Source organism: Urocitellus parryii, chromosome 1 (assembly GCF_045843805.1).
Source record: "Urocitellus parryii isolate mUroPar1 chromosome 1, mUroPar1.hap1, whole genome shotgun sequence".
In the NCBI taxonomy this organism is placed as follows: Eukaryota; Metazoa; Chordata; class Mammalia; order Rodentia; family Sciuridae; genus Urocitellus; species Urocitellus parryii.
The window spans coordinates 167856938-167872937 of record NC_135531.1 but is presented as its reverse complement, the minus strand read 5'-3'; the positions used below and the strand labels follow the sequence as shown (position 1 = coordinate 167872937).

General features: G+C 56.1%; 1 long non-coding RNA gene across 1 annotated transcript; it reads left to right on the top strand.

Moving 5' to 3' along the window:
- The first annotated feature begins 7229 nt into the window (after nt 1–7229).
- Nucleotides 7230–15204, top strand: LOC144256794 (uncharacterized). The gene is made up of 3 exons (XR_013344246.1): nt 7230–7299; nt 12668–12710; nt 15119–15204. It is a non-coding gene; the product is annotated as an uncharacterized LOC144256794 (long non-coding RNA).
- The last annotated feature ends 796 nt before the right edge of the window (nt 15205–16000 follow it).

Here is a 16000-nt window from a genome sequence, read left to right as displayed (position 1 = left end):
GGTATGTGTTGGGGAGGGTTGAGGTTGGAGTCACAGCTGGCTGCTGGGCCTCAAGGGCCAGCTGGCGTTCTGCCCTGCTTCTTCATGGGGGACCTGTGCTTGCTGAAGCTGTGTGAGCCTCCTTAGGTCATGGTCCTGCCCCTGGTTTCTGCAGCTGTGCCCTCCCAGAGCCTCATGCGTGAGGGCTTCCTGGGGAAGAGGTGGTGCCCTTGCTCCACCACCTACCCACTTTCTGAAGCTGGGTGACAGGCTCCTGTTCACAGGAATCCCGTTTAACTGCAGTGCAAGGGAGCAAGCTCTCCATGTGTACCTAGTCCCCATGTGGAGACTAGGGACAGTGGGAGCAGGGCAGCTGCTGGGCACCCCCTGATGCCACTCTTCCACCAGCTCTGTCATCCAGGAGCTGCTGAGCTCAGAGAAGACCTTCGTGGGTGAGCTTCAGTTCCTCCAAAGAAACTACATACAGCAACTGGACCGTGCTCCCTGAGCACCAGCAGCCGTGGCCAGCCAGAAGGCAGTCATTTTTCGCAATGTGCAGGACATCAGTCGCTTCCATAGCAGGTAGGCAAGGCCACACACATGCATGTGGGGTGCACCCACAGCTGTGGGTCAGGCCTCGTGGAGGGTGACACTCATCAGCTAGGGTAGGAACTCGATTTACCCACGGGCACATCCCACTTGTGTGATGCCCCAGTGACAGACGCTCGCCATATGAGTTGAAGGCTGCAGAATACCTGCCACCCATGAGCACTCACACAGGCCCATGTGCATGCACATGAATGTACATGGGCACACGGGAAGTCCCATGTGCACACCACATATGCTCACGCACCCAGCCTCAAATGTGCATGCACATGTGCTTGATATGTTGATATGCGTGTGCACATAGTGTACATGTATGCACACATACATATGTGAATCCTGTACAAAAATGTGCATACATGATGGATACACATAGATATGTGCACTCACATGCATGCTGATCTCCATGCACGTGCACTCTTGCACACTCACACAAGCATTTGAGTGCATGTGTCCTCAGTTCCTCCGGAATTTGAAGAGAAACTGGCTGACTGCACGGCTGAGCTGGGGGAAACTGTAAAGCTGGCTTGCTGTGTGACCGGCACACCCAAGCCTACTGTCAGCTGGTATAAGGATACCTGCCAGGGCCTACAGACTGACCCTTCACAGGAACCCCCACCAGGGGTGGGCTGCACGGGGGCTGAGGACAGCATGGGGTCTGGTCAGTGGGCTGGGCATGGGGAACAAGAGACAGTCCAGGCCTGTTCAAGGGCAAACATCCTGAGGATGGACAGTGAACAGGTAAGTCAGGTGGTGCCATGGCCACCCTGGGGAATGAGCAGGGTGAAGAGTCAGCACAGGGCCAAGACAGACATGCCTGAGGGCAGCCGAGAGAGCACCAGGACCACAGAGGGGGCCACAGGCAGGCACCTGGGTGCAGGAGAGGCCTGTGAGCTTAATGGGCCAGGAAGGGTGCTGATCACACTGTACCTTCAGGGTCACGGAGCACAGCCTTACGTGGCTCAGGGATGGGAGCTGCCAAGGTCAAGGGAGGTCAGGTGTCTCCCAGGCCCGTCTCACTTGACACTGCCACAGGCTTGGGGTCCCGAGACCATCCTCACTTCCTGCACCACCATAGGCTTGGGGTCCCGAGACCACTCTCACTTCTGACGTCCAGTTCACTGGTCTCCAAGGTTGCCTTCAGGTTCAGTGATTCACCAGAAGGTCTTGGAGTTCAGAGCTATTATGCTCAGGGTTAGGGTTTACTTCAGCATAAAGACAAGACTGCAGCCCCTGAGAAAAAAGAAGAGCACTTCGGGAGGGTCCAGTGTCACCACTTATGAGCTGCTAGCCTCCCGCTCCCAGTGCAGTGAGGAAGAGCACCTTCTCCTCCCAGTGACACCTGAGAACACAAACAGGCCTATGCCAACCAGGAGGCTTAATGAGACTTGACGTCAGCATTTGTCACTGGAACTCTGTCAGACCTGCATGGCTGACCGCTCATGTGGCTGACCTCAGGCTCTAGTCCTCCTGAAGTCAAGATTAATGGCCTGAAGCCCACTATGAATCTCATGTTAGCATAGAAGACAGCATGGAGCTCCACTAGGAAGCTCATTGTTAGTGTAGACGCCAGTGTGGCCTGGGTCATCCGTCAGGAATCTCCTCATTGGTGTAGATGCCAGTGTGGCCCAGGAATCTCGTTATTGCCATAGACACCAGCGTGGCCCTAGTCATCCACTGGGAGTCTCATCAAAGGTGTAGACACCAGCATGGCCCAGGTCACCCACAGGAATTTTGTCATTAGCGTAGATGCCAGCATGGCCTGGGTCACCTACTAGGAATCTTGTTGGCGTAGATGCTGGCTTGGCCTAGAGCATCCATCAGGAATCTCATTACTGGTAGAGATGCCAGCATTGCCCTGGTCACCCACCAGGAATCTCGTCATGGGTGTAGACAGCAGCATGGCCCGGGTCACCCACCAGGAATCTCATCATTGGCATAGAAGCCTTTGTGGCCTGGAGCATCCTCCAGGAATCTGTTCATTGGTGTAGACACAGCATGGCCTGGGTCACCTACTAGGAATCTCGTCGTTGGCATAGACACTGGCATGGCCTGGGTCACCTACTAGAAATCTCCTCAATGGCATAGACATAGAATGGCCTGAGAATCCCCCCAGGAATCTCATTGTTGGTATAGATGCTGGTGTGGTCCAGGTCACCTACTAAGAATCTCCTCATTGGCATAGAGGCCAGTGTGGCCCAGGTCACCCACCAGGAATCTCCTAGTTGGTGTAGAGGCTAGCATGAGCCAGAGCCTCCTCCATGAATGCCATTGTAAAATAGAGTGTCCAGTCTGGCCCTGAGCCACAAACCCCTAGGCTAGCCCATCTGTTGTGGCCCAAGGTTCCAGAAAATCCGAGGCTCTTCCCTGGCAGACTGTTCTCGGGTCCCGAGGCACCTTGCTGGTGCCAGGGATCAACATGATTCCTTTAGGCATCATGGAGCATTGACTACATGGAAACCCCATGGTCTTGTGAGCAGCAGGGGGCATGGTTCAGATCTGTCATCTGTCACCTTGGCTGTAGTGCCAAGGGCCTGCTTAGGGACATGGCATCATGTTGGTGGTGGCTATGGTTGCATCCTGGATGCATTTTGAAGGCAGAGCCAGCCAGATTTGCTGATGGGTGCATGGGGTGTGTGGAAGAGAGATGGCATCCAGGGAGCAGCACAGGGGTTGTGGACAGCAGAGGCCACTGGTCCTATTCACAGAGGTGGGGCAGACCCACAGGGAGGCAGGCTGGTACATTCTGAGCTGGGCAGGGAGGAAAGAAACCCAGATTTGTGAGGTTTTGAAGAATCCAGGTGCATACAGACTGTGGTCAGTTTGTGGAATGAGCGTGAAGAGATGAGGTTCAGGCTTCAAGGCTTGGGATCTGGGATTCACAGAGTCAGAGAGGTAGGGAACATAAGTGAAGGGGCGGCAAGCCAGAGAGATGGGAAGGACCCCAGGAAGCTAGCGAGGAAGGGCGGCCAGGCAGAGAGGGCCCAGGAGTGCCCAGAGCTCTGGCCAGCCCCCAAAACAATGAATGAGTCCAGCTTCCCTTTCCTGGATGATGAGGCTAGCGAGCTGCCGTGTCAGTGGGCTTCAGTTTAGCTAGACCATGCGAACCTAAGCCCATGAGTGGAGACCCTTGGATCCAGATTCTCATGGAGTCAGCTGCCTTGCATCAGGGAGTGGAGTGGAGAGCAGAGCCCACCCTGCCCTTGGGGGACATCCACTCATTCAGGAAGCTCTCTTCCTTTTGATGGATGCGGCTGGGCAGCCCTTATCTCTTGTTCCTCGGGGAGTCCAATTGGCCTATCCCTGAGTGGAAGATCACAAGGCCTCACTGGGTTGGGCATCTGGTTTCCTCCAAAGCCCCACTGCATGCTGAGAGCTGATTTTCAAAAGTGGTATCTGACAGCCATGTCTGGCAGGGGATAAGTCCTAGACCCAGGGGACGCTTCACTCATCAAGGGCTCTAGCCGCGAAACGGTCTGTCTCAGGAACGTGCAACATGTCTTGGTCCATTTCCTGATGTGCCAACAAGACACCTGAGTCTGGGTTACTTATAAAGTGAAGAGATTGTTTTCAGATTGAAAGTCCAAAGGGCATGGTGCCATCTGGTGGGGTTCCCCCTTGGTGGCCTCATGACTTCTTGGGAGTCTTGTCAGGGGGAAGGAGCAGTTGCAGTGACAGGAAGAGAGGGGCTCAGGACCAGGCTAGTTTTATAGCAGCTTGCTGACCTCTGAAGACCAGCACCCATCCCTTCCAGTCAGTGCCCTCAGTGACTGAATTCACTTCTGCCGGGCCCCACCTCTCAGGAGGGGAGCGCTCCCAGGGCACCCCATTTGGAGCCACTCATCCGGAGCTGCTGGGCTTGCACGACCTATGTATGTGCCTACCACCTGGGGCCACGGGGGCAGCAAGTGGATAGAGCTGGTGGTGATCACTCTAGCGGCCAGCTCCCTTTGGCCATTTCTGCTAGCCATACAAGGACATCAAGTTGCGATTTATCTTCTCATTACCTTGGCTGCCTCTGTGTTATAGCAAGGCCTGGCACTTCCTCTGCCAGCCACGCAAAGGCTGGGAAGTTGGGGTGTGGCATCCACGCTCTACTGCCAGGTCTTTGCGTGGAGCTGTCCCAGCTTAGCTGGTTAACTGTCAAACCAAATGGCCATGCCACTTGCAGCAGCCCCTGGGTCAACAAGGGCACATTGCACTAGTGGCCTCAGGAAGACCAGCAGGATGCCTGGCTCCCCCTGAGCAGAAGGCTGGTGCTAAGGGTCCACCATGTGTGAACTCAGAGTCACACGCAGTTTCAGGCCAGAGTTCAGATGCAGACCTTATCGCCATGGCACCCAGAGGTCCCTGTCCGCAACTGGGTGGCCTGGTGCCTGTGTCCAGCAGAGCCATGGAAATCAGAGTTCCTTCTCGAAGCCCCCTGCAGATTGGATGGGTAGAAGGGCCCTCCATCCCTCTGCATGCTGTGATGAGGAATCACGTGTGGGTGGGAGGGAAGGGGTGTTAGGCAGTGGATTATGTAGCTGTAGGCTTGGTGGGATTGAGTGAGGATGGGCCCATAGCCAGGGAGCTGGGCGTGATCAGCACATGGAAGGTCCGCAGGGAGTCACACTGGGGCAGTGGGGCGACCATGGACTTAGCTGTCCATGTGGATGTCTTCTGTCAGGTTCAGGTCTCTTCACCTGGCCCTGCCTGTAGCTAATGTCCAAGGTGGACATAGAGACACAGAGACAGAGGTCTGGGCCACACCAGAGAGAAAGAGAGAGAAACAGAGACAGACTCAGAGAGTTCAGGCCAGCCCCAGCCTCTCATCCAACGCGGCAGGCTTACAAGGTCCCTGCTCGACGACAGCCCTCACTCCTCCTTTCTAGATGGGAAGCCAGTGGAAGTGGACTCTCACCACATTCTCATCGAAGACCCAGATGGTTCCTGCACCCTCATCCTGGACAACCTGACTGGGGTCGACTCTGGCCAGTACATGTGCTTTGCGACCAGCGCCGCTGCAGTGCCAGCGCCCTGGGAAAGATCCTGGTGCAAGGTGAGCCTGGAGGCCCGTGGGGCAGGGAGACACCCTGACCAAGCCCAACATGTGGCTCTGGTGGAGGGTGGAAGGGCCCTCCATCCCTCTGCTCGCTGTGATGAGGGACTGGGTGTGGGTGGGAGGGAAGGGCAGGCAGGCAGGCATGTGAGGGTGGAAGCCCTATGTGGTCATGGGCTCACTTAGGGCTCAGGAAGAATGTGGGGGCTCGGACACCCCCAGCTCCATCAGAGTGGCTCTTTGTCTCTCTCCACCCTGCAGTCCCGCCACAGATGGTGAACAAGGTCCAGGCCTTGCCCTTTGTGGAGGGAGAGGATGCCCAGCTCACCTGCACCATCGAAGGCGCCCCACACCCTCAGATCAGGTGGGCCAGCACATGGTGGGGCACCAGGGAAGGGGCTTCAGGCTCCTGTCTGCAACACAAGGGTTGTGCAGCTGTACGGGGCTGGGCACAGTGACTGTCTGATCACTGAAGAATGGGCATTGTGGGGCTGAGACCCACTGGGCATGGGGCCTCTGCCACAAGATAGCATGGCCAAGCTGGATGTGGGCATCCAGAGGGTGGGTTCACCAAGGACTGTAGCATCTGGGCCAGGGCAGCGGGTCTGCAGCACGGGGAATGTCACACCCTGCCTCATGGACTCTTGGGATGGGTTCTAGATGGTACAAAGATGGGGCCCTGCTGACCGCGGGCAACAAGTACCAGATGCTGAGTGAGCCCCGCAGCGGCCTGCTGGTGCTTGTGGTCAGAGCAGCTGGCAAGGATGACCTGGGATACCATGAATGCGAGGTAAGATGGGTGGGCAAGGAGCCTCATGGCCAGCTGTCCACTGGGGCTTGACAAGGGAAGGGCCTGGGCCCATGGCACAGGCCCGGGGACACCAGGCCACTGTCACCCATCATCCCCAACCCACCACACCATGTCTGGCCTTGCTCCTCTTCCACACGAGGCTGAGCCCTGCCACCTGCCATTGTTCCCACCCTCTCAAAGAAGCCCTTTGGTTTTTGCCTTTCTAGGGAACCCAGTGCTGACCTCAACTTTCATCCATTTATGTAAAAAGTAGTGTTAGTTTCCACCTTTTCCTGGTGTCACATAGGTGGGACCCTACAGAGGGAAGAGCTGCCCTGTCCCTGTTCACTGTCCAGAGGCCCAAGGCTGGGGCTCCTGAAGGCAAGGCCCAGTCTGAGCCTCTGGTCTTCAGGGCCTGTCCTGGCACACAGTGACATTGAGCAGGTGTGTGCCCGCTGCAGGGCCCCCGAGAGCCCCAGGCTCCAGTCTCTGGCTCTTGTCTAGAGGCCAGCCTCCTGCATGTGGGCCCCACATGCAAGTTCCAGGAGGCAGGGAGACCCAGCCAGCTCTGCACTTCAGGGGCTCAGAGCCACACACAGCCAGCAGCCATCTGTACAGCGTAAGATGCCTGAGCAAGGCCCTGGCTGGGAGCCCTGTCCCCTTTGGGGGACACAGTCTCAGTGGGGACCTCAAACTAAAGACCACCAGAGTGGATGAGAGACAGCTAGGTCCCTTGAGGATAGGGGTCCTGAGTGGTTTCTGTCCATCCTGCAGCTGGTGAACCGACATGGCTCCACTCGTGGTGGTGGGGAGCTGTACATGCAGAGCGCTGTGCTGCCGGCCCGGGAGCAGCGCCACAGGGAGCAGACTGTGGCTGCCATAGAAGGTAGGTGCCACCGAGCCTGTTGCCCATGCTGCCTAGGTGGGTCCTCAGGCTTGAGCCTTGTGTCACAGCTGCACAGCCATCCAGGACTGGGGGCAGCAGACCCACCATGTCTCAGAGCAGGTGCACTTCCTGCGGGGGTGGCTGGGCAGGCATCTTGGGCAGATGACCTGGCTAGAAGAGAAGGCTGTGGGGTGGAGTCCAGAGGCTGCAGGCCACCTGGTCTGAGCACCTGTGGGGCAGGTGGAGGTAGCCAGGAACCCGGAGTGAGCGCTGGAGAGGCTGCTCTGTGGTGGGGAAGTGTGAGCCCTGCCCCTGGCCTGCAGGGAAACCCATGGAGTCACCTCTGACCCAGGGCAGCCTGCCTGGCAGTGGTCACACAGGCCTCCTGCAGGCAGCACCTGGGATGGGCTGCACTTCTAGAGAAGGGGGTTTCCCCCCACCCGAGGGCAGAGGCAGGACAGTAGGACATCTGGGGAAGAGCGTCTACACTGAGGGCAGAGGGCAGGACAGTAGGACTCTGGGGAAGGGCATCTACACTGAGGGCAGAGGGCAGGACAGTAGGACGTCTGGGGAAGGGCGTCTACACTGAGGGCAGAGGGCAGGACAGTAGGACGTCTGGGGAAGGGCGTCTACACTGAGGGCAGAGGCAGGACAGTAGGACGTCTGGGGAAGGGCGTCTACACTGAGGGCAGAGACAGGACACTAGGACGTCTGGGGAAGTGGTGTCTACACTGAGGGCAGAGGGCAGGACTGTAGGACGTCTGGGGAAGGGCGTCTACACTGAGGGCAGAGTCAGGACAGTAGGACGTCTGGGGAAGTGGTGTCTACACTGAGGGCAGAGGCAGGACAGTAGGACGTCTGGGGAAGGGGCGTCTACACTGAGGGCAGAGGCAGGACAGTAGGACGTCTGGGGAAGGGGCGTCTACACTGAGGGCAGAGGCAGGACAGTAGGACGTCTGGGGAAGGCGCATCTCCACTGAGGGCAGAGGAAGGACAGTAGGAAGTCTGGGGAAGGGGCATCTACACTGAGGGCAGAGGCAGGATAGTGGGACATCTGAGGAAGGGCGTTTCCATTGAGGGCTAAACTGATGAGTGGAGAGTCAGATATTGGTCTGGCCCTTTCCCACCAGGCTGAATTGGCCTTGGAGAGGCCAGAGCATTTGTGGTTTAGTGTCCCTGCCCTGGCCTAGGTCACTCCCAGGGTTACAACAAGTCACTCCTACAAGGTCCCATCTGGGTGAGCTAGTGCCCAGGCCACCAGGATGGGAGGAGGGCCACTGTTATATGTCTTGGCTCCCAGGTGGAGTTGCCCCCCTGGAAGGGCTGCCTTGGCAGGTGGGGAGTCCTTGTCCCTAGAGCCATTGAGCAGAGGCTGGACCCATGTTGGTGGAGCCACAGCTTCCACAAGAGGGTGGTTGGAAAATGTGTCGTCCAATTCCTGAGCACAGGCTCCTGTGGAGTGTTCCCACTGCAGTCTGTCCATCCCAGGGACCAACACACAGGGTCTCTGTCCCTCTGGACCTTCAGAGGACCGGGCCAGCCAACGCCCTAGATCCCAACCCTAGGAACTTCGAAGCCCCCGTGGCCCTCATGGACTCTTTCTCCAAGGGCAAGTCCCTGTGTGAGGGCTTGTGACCCTCACCTGCCATATTGGACCTGTGTTCCTGGGGACCCGTGACATAATACTGTCCCACAACCCGGGGACAGCATCACCATGCATATATGCTTTTGCCGCCACCGGCTTGTCCACTTCCTCTGCATTGCGTGTCTCACGGTTGGGTACATGCCCTTCTCACTGGGGCAGGAGTGTCCTCTGCAGCTGTTCTCTTATTGGTCACGGTGGGTCCCTTTCTGGAAGAAGGCTGGTGTCAGCGTGAAGAGCAGGCCTGCAGAGCCCACTGGGGCCAGGCACATCACTGAGCGCTGGTTCTCGAAGGCCATGCAATCAGAGCCCTGTGCCTCCTGCTTCCTAATCCTGTCCTGCTGCTTTGTCTGAACCGGTGGCTCCTCAGCCAGAGGGGCCCTGGCTGTCTCCTGTCGGTGGCACTGACCTGGCTTGAGTGTCTGCACCAGGCCAGGAAGCTGCTTTGCACGGCTGCAGCCCTCCTGTAACGGCAGACTCACTGGGGCCTACAGCTGGTCTGGGGCAGTTGGGGACCATGAATAAAGTGCCAGCTTAGCAACCCAAGGTGTCCTGGAGCAGCAAGATGGAGCAGTAAGCCGGGTCCCTGCCAGGGAGGACCCAGGTGGAGGCCCTGGGCTTTCCTGTCCTTCTGTGCACAGGAGCTTGCCTGCAGATGACACACAGGTTGTCCCTCTTTGTGCCCAACTTAGTCTAAATACATACAGCTTCCTGACTGGATTCCTATTCCCGCCATCAGCCACTTCCCTGTAGAAAAGCCTGTGCAAACAATTCGCACATATAAACGCACACATGCCTCAGCACAGCCTGTGCAAGCAATGCACACATATAAGCACACACTTGCCTGAGCACAGCCTGTGCAAGCAATGCACGCATATAAGCACACACACCTTTGCAAACAATGCACATATATAAACACACACACACTGCCTGAGCACAGCCTGTGCAAGCAATGCACACATATAAACACACACATGCCTGAGCACAGCCTGTGCAAGCAATGCACACATATAAACACACACACACTGCCTGAGCACAGCCTGTGCAAGCAATGCACACATATAAATGCACACACGCCTGAGCACAGCCTGTGCAAACAATACACGCATATAAACACACACATGCATGAGCACAGCCTGTGCAAATAATGCACACATATAAACACACACTCCTGAGCACAGCTTATGCAAGCAATGTACACATATAAACACACACACACCTGAGCACAGCCTGTGCAAGCAATGCACACATATAAGCACACATGCCTGTGCAAACAATGCACATATATAAACACACACACACTGCCTGAGCACAGCCTGTGCAAGCAATGCACACATATAAACACAATTGCCTGAGCATAGCCTGTGCAAGCAATGCACACATAAAAACACACACAAGCCTGAGCACAGCCTGTGCAAACAATGCACACATATAAATGCACACACACACCTGAACACAGCCTGTTCAAGCAATGCACACATATAAATGCACACATGCCTCAGCAAGCCTGTGCAAGCAATGCACACTTATAAATGCATATACACACATGAGCACAGACTGTGCAAATAATGCACACATATAAACACACACATGCCTGAGCCCAGCTGGTGCAAATAATGCACACATATAAACACAAACATGCCTGAGCCCAGCTGGTGCAAATAATGCACACATATAAACACACTTCCCTGAGCACAGCCTGTGCAAGCAATGCACACATATAAACACACACACACCTGAGCACAGCCTATGCAAGCAATGCACACATATAAACACACTTCCCTGAGCACAGCCTGTGCAAGCAATGCACACATATAAACACACACAAGCCTGAGCACAGCCTGTGCAAGCAATGCACACATATAAACACACACACACCTGAGCACAGCCTATGCAAACAATGCACACATATAAATGCACACACACACCTGAACACAGCCTGTGCAAGCAATGCACACATATAAATGCATACACACATGTGAGCACAGCTTGTGCAAGCAATGCACACATATAAACATACACATGCCTGAGCACAGCCTGTGCAAATAATGCACACATATAAACACACACTCCTGAGCACAGCTTATGCAAGCAATGTACACATATAAACACACACACACAGACACTGCCTGAGCACAGCCTGTGCAATCAGTGCACACATATAAGCACACACACACACTGCCTGAGCACAGCCTGTGCAATCAATGCACATATATAAGCACACACTGCCTGAGCACAGCCTGTGCAAACAATGCACACATATAAACACACTTATAAACACACTTGCCTGAGCACAGCCTGTGCAAGAAATGCACACATATAAACACACACAAGCCTGAGCACAGCCTGTGCAAACAATGCACACATATAAACGCACACACACTCCTGAACACAGCCTGTGCAAGCAATGCACACTTATAAACACACACATGCCTGAGCACAGCCTGTGCAAGCAATGCACACATATAAACACACATGCCTGAGCAAACACATGTACATGTGCTGATGTGCACATACATATATACACACTTGTGTGTGTGAATGTGTGTGCAGCGTGTCTGAGCATGCATATGTGTGCAGACAAGTACACCTGTGTGCACATTTGTATGCAAGGTACACCCATGTGCAGGCACACAAATGTAGCCAGTGTGACCTCCAATGCACACACACAGACAGTGTCTAATTCTTGTGCTCATCATCTGAGACAAGCTTGAAATGCCATAAGTTGCCTAGGGAAAGCCTGTCTCAGTGTTGCAGTGCAGTGAAGCAGAAAGTCCCCTGGTCCAGGAGATGTGGGACCATGGCCCAATACAGGCCACTTGGCTTTGCTGGCCACTTCCCCCACCTTCCCATTGAGCAGTGAGCGGGCTGCTGAGCCTGGAGATGGCCTGCAGTAGTCAAGCCCAGGCCTGCCCAGAGGTCAAGGGAAGAGGCCTCAAGGTGGTTGGGAGTAGGTGCTGCCTGGTTCCAGATGAGTTTCATCCTCTCTGGAACTCCAGTCCCCAGCAGCAAGATGGAAACATAGGCCCCATGGCCTGGCTTTGGTAAGGGCAACAGCTGGGAAAACCAGGAAAGGCCACGCAGTTGAGACAGCTGCCCTTCACACTCAGACCTCAGGCACCCACCACATGCATGGGGCTCAGATGTGCCACGTGCAGCACTCTGGTGCCCCCTCCCCTGGAGACACTCACCACATGCATGGGGTTCAGATGTCCACATTCAGGACTCTTGTGTCCCTCTCCCCTGGAGACACCTTTTGGACTTGAACTTGTTTTGTGGCAAAGGCATCAACCATCCTGGCCCCATTGTGGCTGGTGGCCCACTGCATGGCCACAGGCTTCTCTTCCCTTTCCCTAGGCCTCAGGGCTATGTTGGGCTACATGTTTGAGGAATTCACAGGCTTATGTCAGCATGAGGAAAAGCCTGGGCCCTTTTGAGTAGGCAACAGATGCCAGCTCGTTCTCCTCCCCACAGTTCCTGTGGCGCTCAGGAGGGAGAGTGGGCTATCCTTGGGGTGCCTGCTGTCACACCCCAGCCCCTTGGGGCAGATGCTCTCACCCGTCTGTAGCTGAGGAAACTGGACCTCCTAGCTGAGACAGGCTGCCCAGGGACACATGGCCAGTGCTCCTAAGCCCAGCAGGTGGCTGCACTGCCGTGCCATCAGGGAGTCAGCCCCAGGCACTGGCTTCTCTGTAACCCTTGCTATTCTGACTGTTTTCTTTGTAGTCACTGAGCAGGCGACTAAAGTCCCCAAGAAAACCGTCATCATGTAAGTGCAGGCATGTTCCTAACATGTCCTCGGACTGCAGTGCCCTGCATGCCACTAACATTCCTGGACCTTGCTGTGTGTCCTGGCCACTTGCAGTGACTGCACTAACAGCCTGGCTCACTTCTGGCCACCAGTGCCTCGCAGATTTCTCACCACAGCCGTGGCCTCAGGTCCCTCCACACGTCACGGCTCTCTTGCTCTGCACACAACACAATGGCTCACCAGAGTCGCACCACTAGGGTGGGGCTGGGACTGAGCCACTTCCCTCAGAAGACTAGAGACAGACTCTTATCCCTTGGTACCCCAGGTCTGGGACGGTATCCAACAGAACTTGCTGCAGTGGTGAGAGTATTCTCTCTACACTGCCCAGTGTGGCAGCCACTAGCCACATGTGTCTGTTAAGTACTTGAAGTGTCTAGTGCAGCTTTAGAAATGAATTTTAGGGGCTAGAATTGTGGCTCAGTGGTAGCGCACTTGCCTGGCATGTGTGAGGCCCTGGGTTTGATCTACAGCACTGCACCACTGCTCATAAATATATAAATAAAATAAAAAGACCCATTTACAACTAAAAAAATTTTTTTTAAATGAAGGAATTTTAGCAGTCTCCAAACCCAAGCCTAACCAAGGTTCAGGGAAGTGAGGAGGCTTAGGGTGGCTCCCAGAAGTCAGCTGAGAGCCCATTTCCCCAGAGCCATGCCCGTGGGCTCTTTGTCCTTCAGTACCTTCATGCTGTAGAAAATCTGGGCATGTTGGTGAGCTGACTTGGGGGATCAGAGCTGGGTGAACTCACAGAACATAGGCTTGCTTATGACCTGGACAGTCCTGGAGACTTGCAGAGGAGGTATGCAGGTGGAGGTGTGGGGAGCTGTAGGCAGGACTGGCTGAGGATTTTATAGGTTACAGGCTGGGATGCTCCAGGATAGAAACCTCCATTCCCCAGGGGCTGAGCAGCCGCCAGAAGGGCCTGAAGGTAGCTGTGCTACAGAAGAATTCTGTCATCAGAATTGATGAGGCCCTGGGTTAGCTCTTCCCTGACCTCCCTTCTCCCCAGAAGTAGGCTTCTCCTACTGTGCCACCCAACAGATGGGAACAGTTGGGTGGTAGAGTGCCATCCTGGGTACAAGCAGGTGTTCTAGGGCCTTAGACAGGTTATTGCTCCCTTCCCTCCACAGGGGGAGCATTGTAGTGATGGAGCCAGATCCCATTTGGGAAGCTTCAGAGGCGACCTGAGGGGGACTGGGGATGAGAAACATTCTGGGAAGTACCCACCTTTGTCCTGCAGAGAAGGCTGTGCCCCCTCAGCTTTGGCCCTCAATAGGCCACCAGGAGCCTCAACCTCCCCACCAGTCAGTGGAGTAGGAGATTCCCTTCCTCCTGGACAAGGGATAGGGAAGGTAGGGTTCATCACTGCTGTGCACCTTGAGGGTGCCCATGTGTCTCTGGGCCTGTCCCTGGGAGCAACTCTTCCTGGAGCCCTGAAGTTAGAGCAAGAAATAAAAATAAGTGCTGAGAGAGAGAGAGATAGGCAGTGCCTTGGTCAAAGCACCAAGTCCTGACCATGGGTAGATCCTCAGCTGAGCACCGTGGACTTGCCTTCCTTAGCCAGAGCCTACTCCCTGCTCATGGCCCACTTTACCTCAGCTCCTGCTAGAGCCAGGATCACTGGCAGCAGAGGAGGACGTGGGCTAACCAGTGCATTGCTGACCCTTGGATCTGGGCATTTTTGAGCCTTTCCCCCTGTCCATGCCTATAAAGGGGATCAGTACCACTGAGGGCCCTTGCTGAGACAGGCCAGGGCTGCAGAGTCGCTGGCCCTCCCAGCATGCACTCCTGAGCTGTTGGCCTTGAGCTCTGCCCCTCCCACCTTGGGAGATGCCAGCCAGGCAGGGGACATGGCCATGTGGAGCTCAGTGTTCAGCCAGTCTTCCCCTTGGCCTGATGGGGCCTCACTGGCCTTAGATCCAGAGGCCAGGAGCACAGGCCACAGGCCAGCAGCCTGTCACTTGCCAAGGACTTCACGGCATGCGGGCACTTCCTGGTAGCAGGCTGGGCACCCTGCCTGAGGTACAGAGCAGAAAGCCTGCTGAAGAGGGGGACGGGGAGACAGTGCAGTCCTGGTGTCCAGAGGCTTCAGCTTGGGTGATGTAGCATGGGCCTTCTAGGTGCCTCCACATGTCTTGAGCAGAGCAGAACTTGAGCTTAGCCATGTGAAACACTGTGCTTGGTTTCCTTGGCTTCCTGCCAGGGGCTCTGCAGGTGGGGCTGAAGAGCATGTGTAGGAGTTTGCACACCCACCCTCCTCACCTGTTTGTACCTTAACTTGGTCTCTGGCATGTGCTGATGGCTTGGAGCTGGGTGAGGCTGCAGATCTCTGTGCCCATCTCTTCTTGGGCCCTCTCCCCTACCAGAGAGGAGACCATCACCACCGTGGTGAAGAGTCCCCGTGGCCCACGACGGTCCCCCAGCAAGTCCCCCTCCCGCTAGCCTTCCTGCCGCTCCACCAGCCCACAGAGGCCAGTTCTGTTGGCCCCTGACCTGCTGTTCCTGCCGGGGTCCAGGCAACCTCACAGGCCTGAGACAGAGCCAGGCCGGAAGCCCACTGTGCCCACACTGTATGTGACGGAGGCTGAGGCCCCCTCCGGAGCCCTGCCAGAGGGCACAGGGCCCCAGCCCAAGTGGGTGGAGGTTGAGGAGACTGTTGAGGTCCGAGTGAAGAAGTCGGGTCCTCGGGCTGTGTCTCCCGCCAGGGAGGTGCCCAGAGGCATGGGGGCACTGCTCTTCACACTGCCTGGTGGGACGCCAGGTGGGGACCCCAATGCCAACAACTCCAACAACAAGTAGCTAGACAGGAGCCCCATGCCCAGGGTCCAGCTGTGGTCCGCATTGGGGAGCCCCTCGTCTTCCATGTGGATGCTGGGCGCAGTGTGGACTGGGCTGCTTCTGGAGCAGTCAGCCCTGAGCCAGAGGAGACTGGGGCTGCCCTCAGGGACAGCAGAACAGAGTGGGCAGGAGGAGAGGGTGATGGGGAGAGCCCTTTTGTGGTGGAGGAGCCCCAGGACACGGATGGCCTTTGTAGCCGTAACCCCAAGATCCTTACACACAATGGTCATGTGCTGACCCTGGCTGACCTAGAAGATTACGTGCCCCAGGCAGGGGAGACCTTTGGCTGCCGTGGCCCAGCAAGCAGCACCTCCGACGACATGCCCTGTGAGGTCTCCGTGCTCCAGAGAGAGATCAGTGAGCCCACCGTGGGGCAGCCCATCCTGCTCAACGTGGGGCGCCCACCCAGA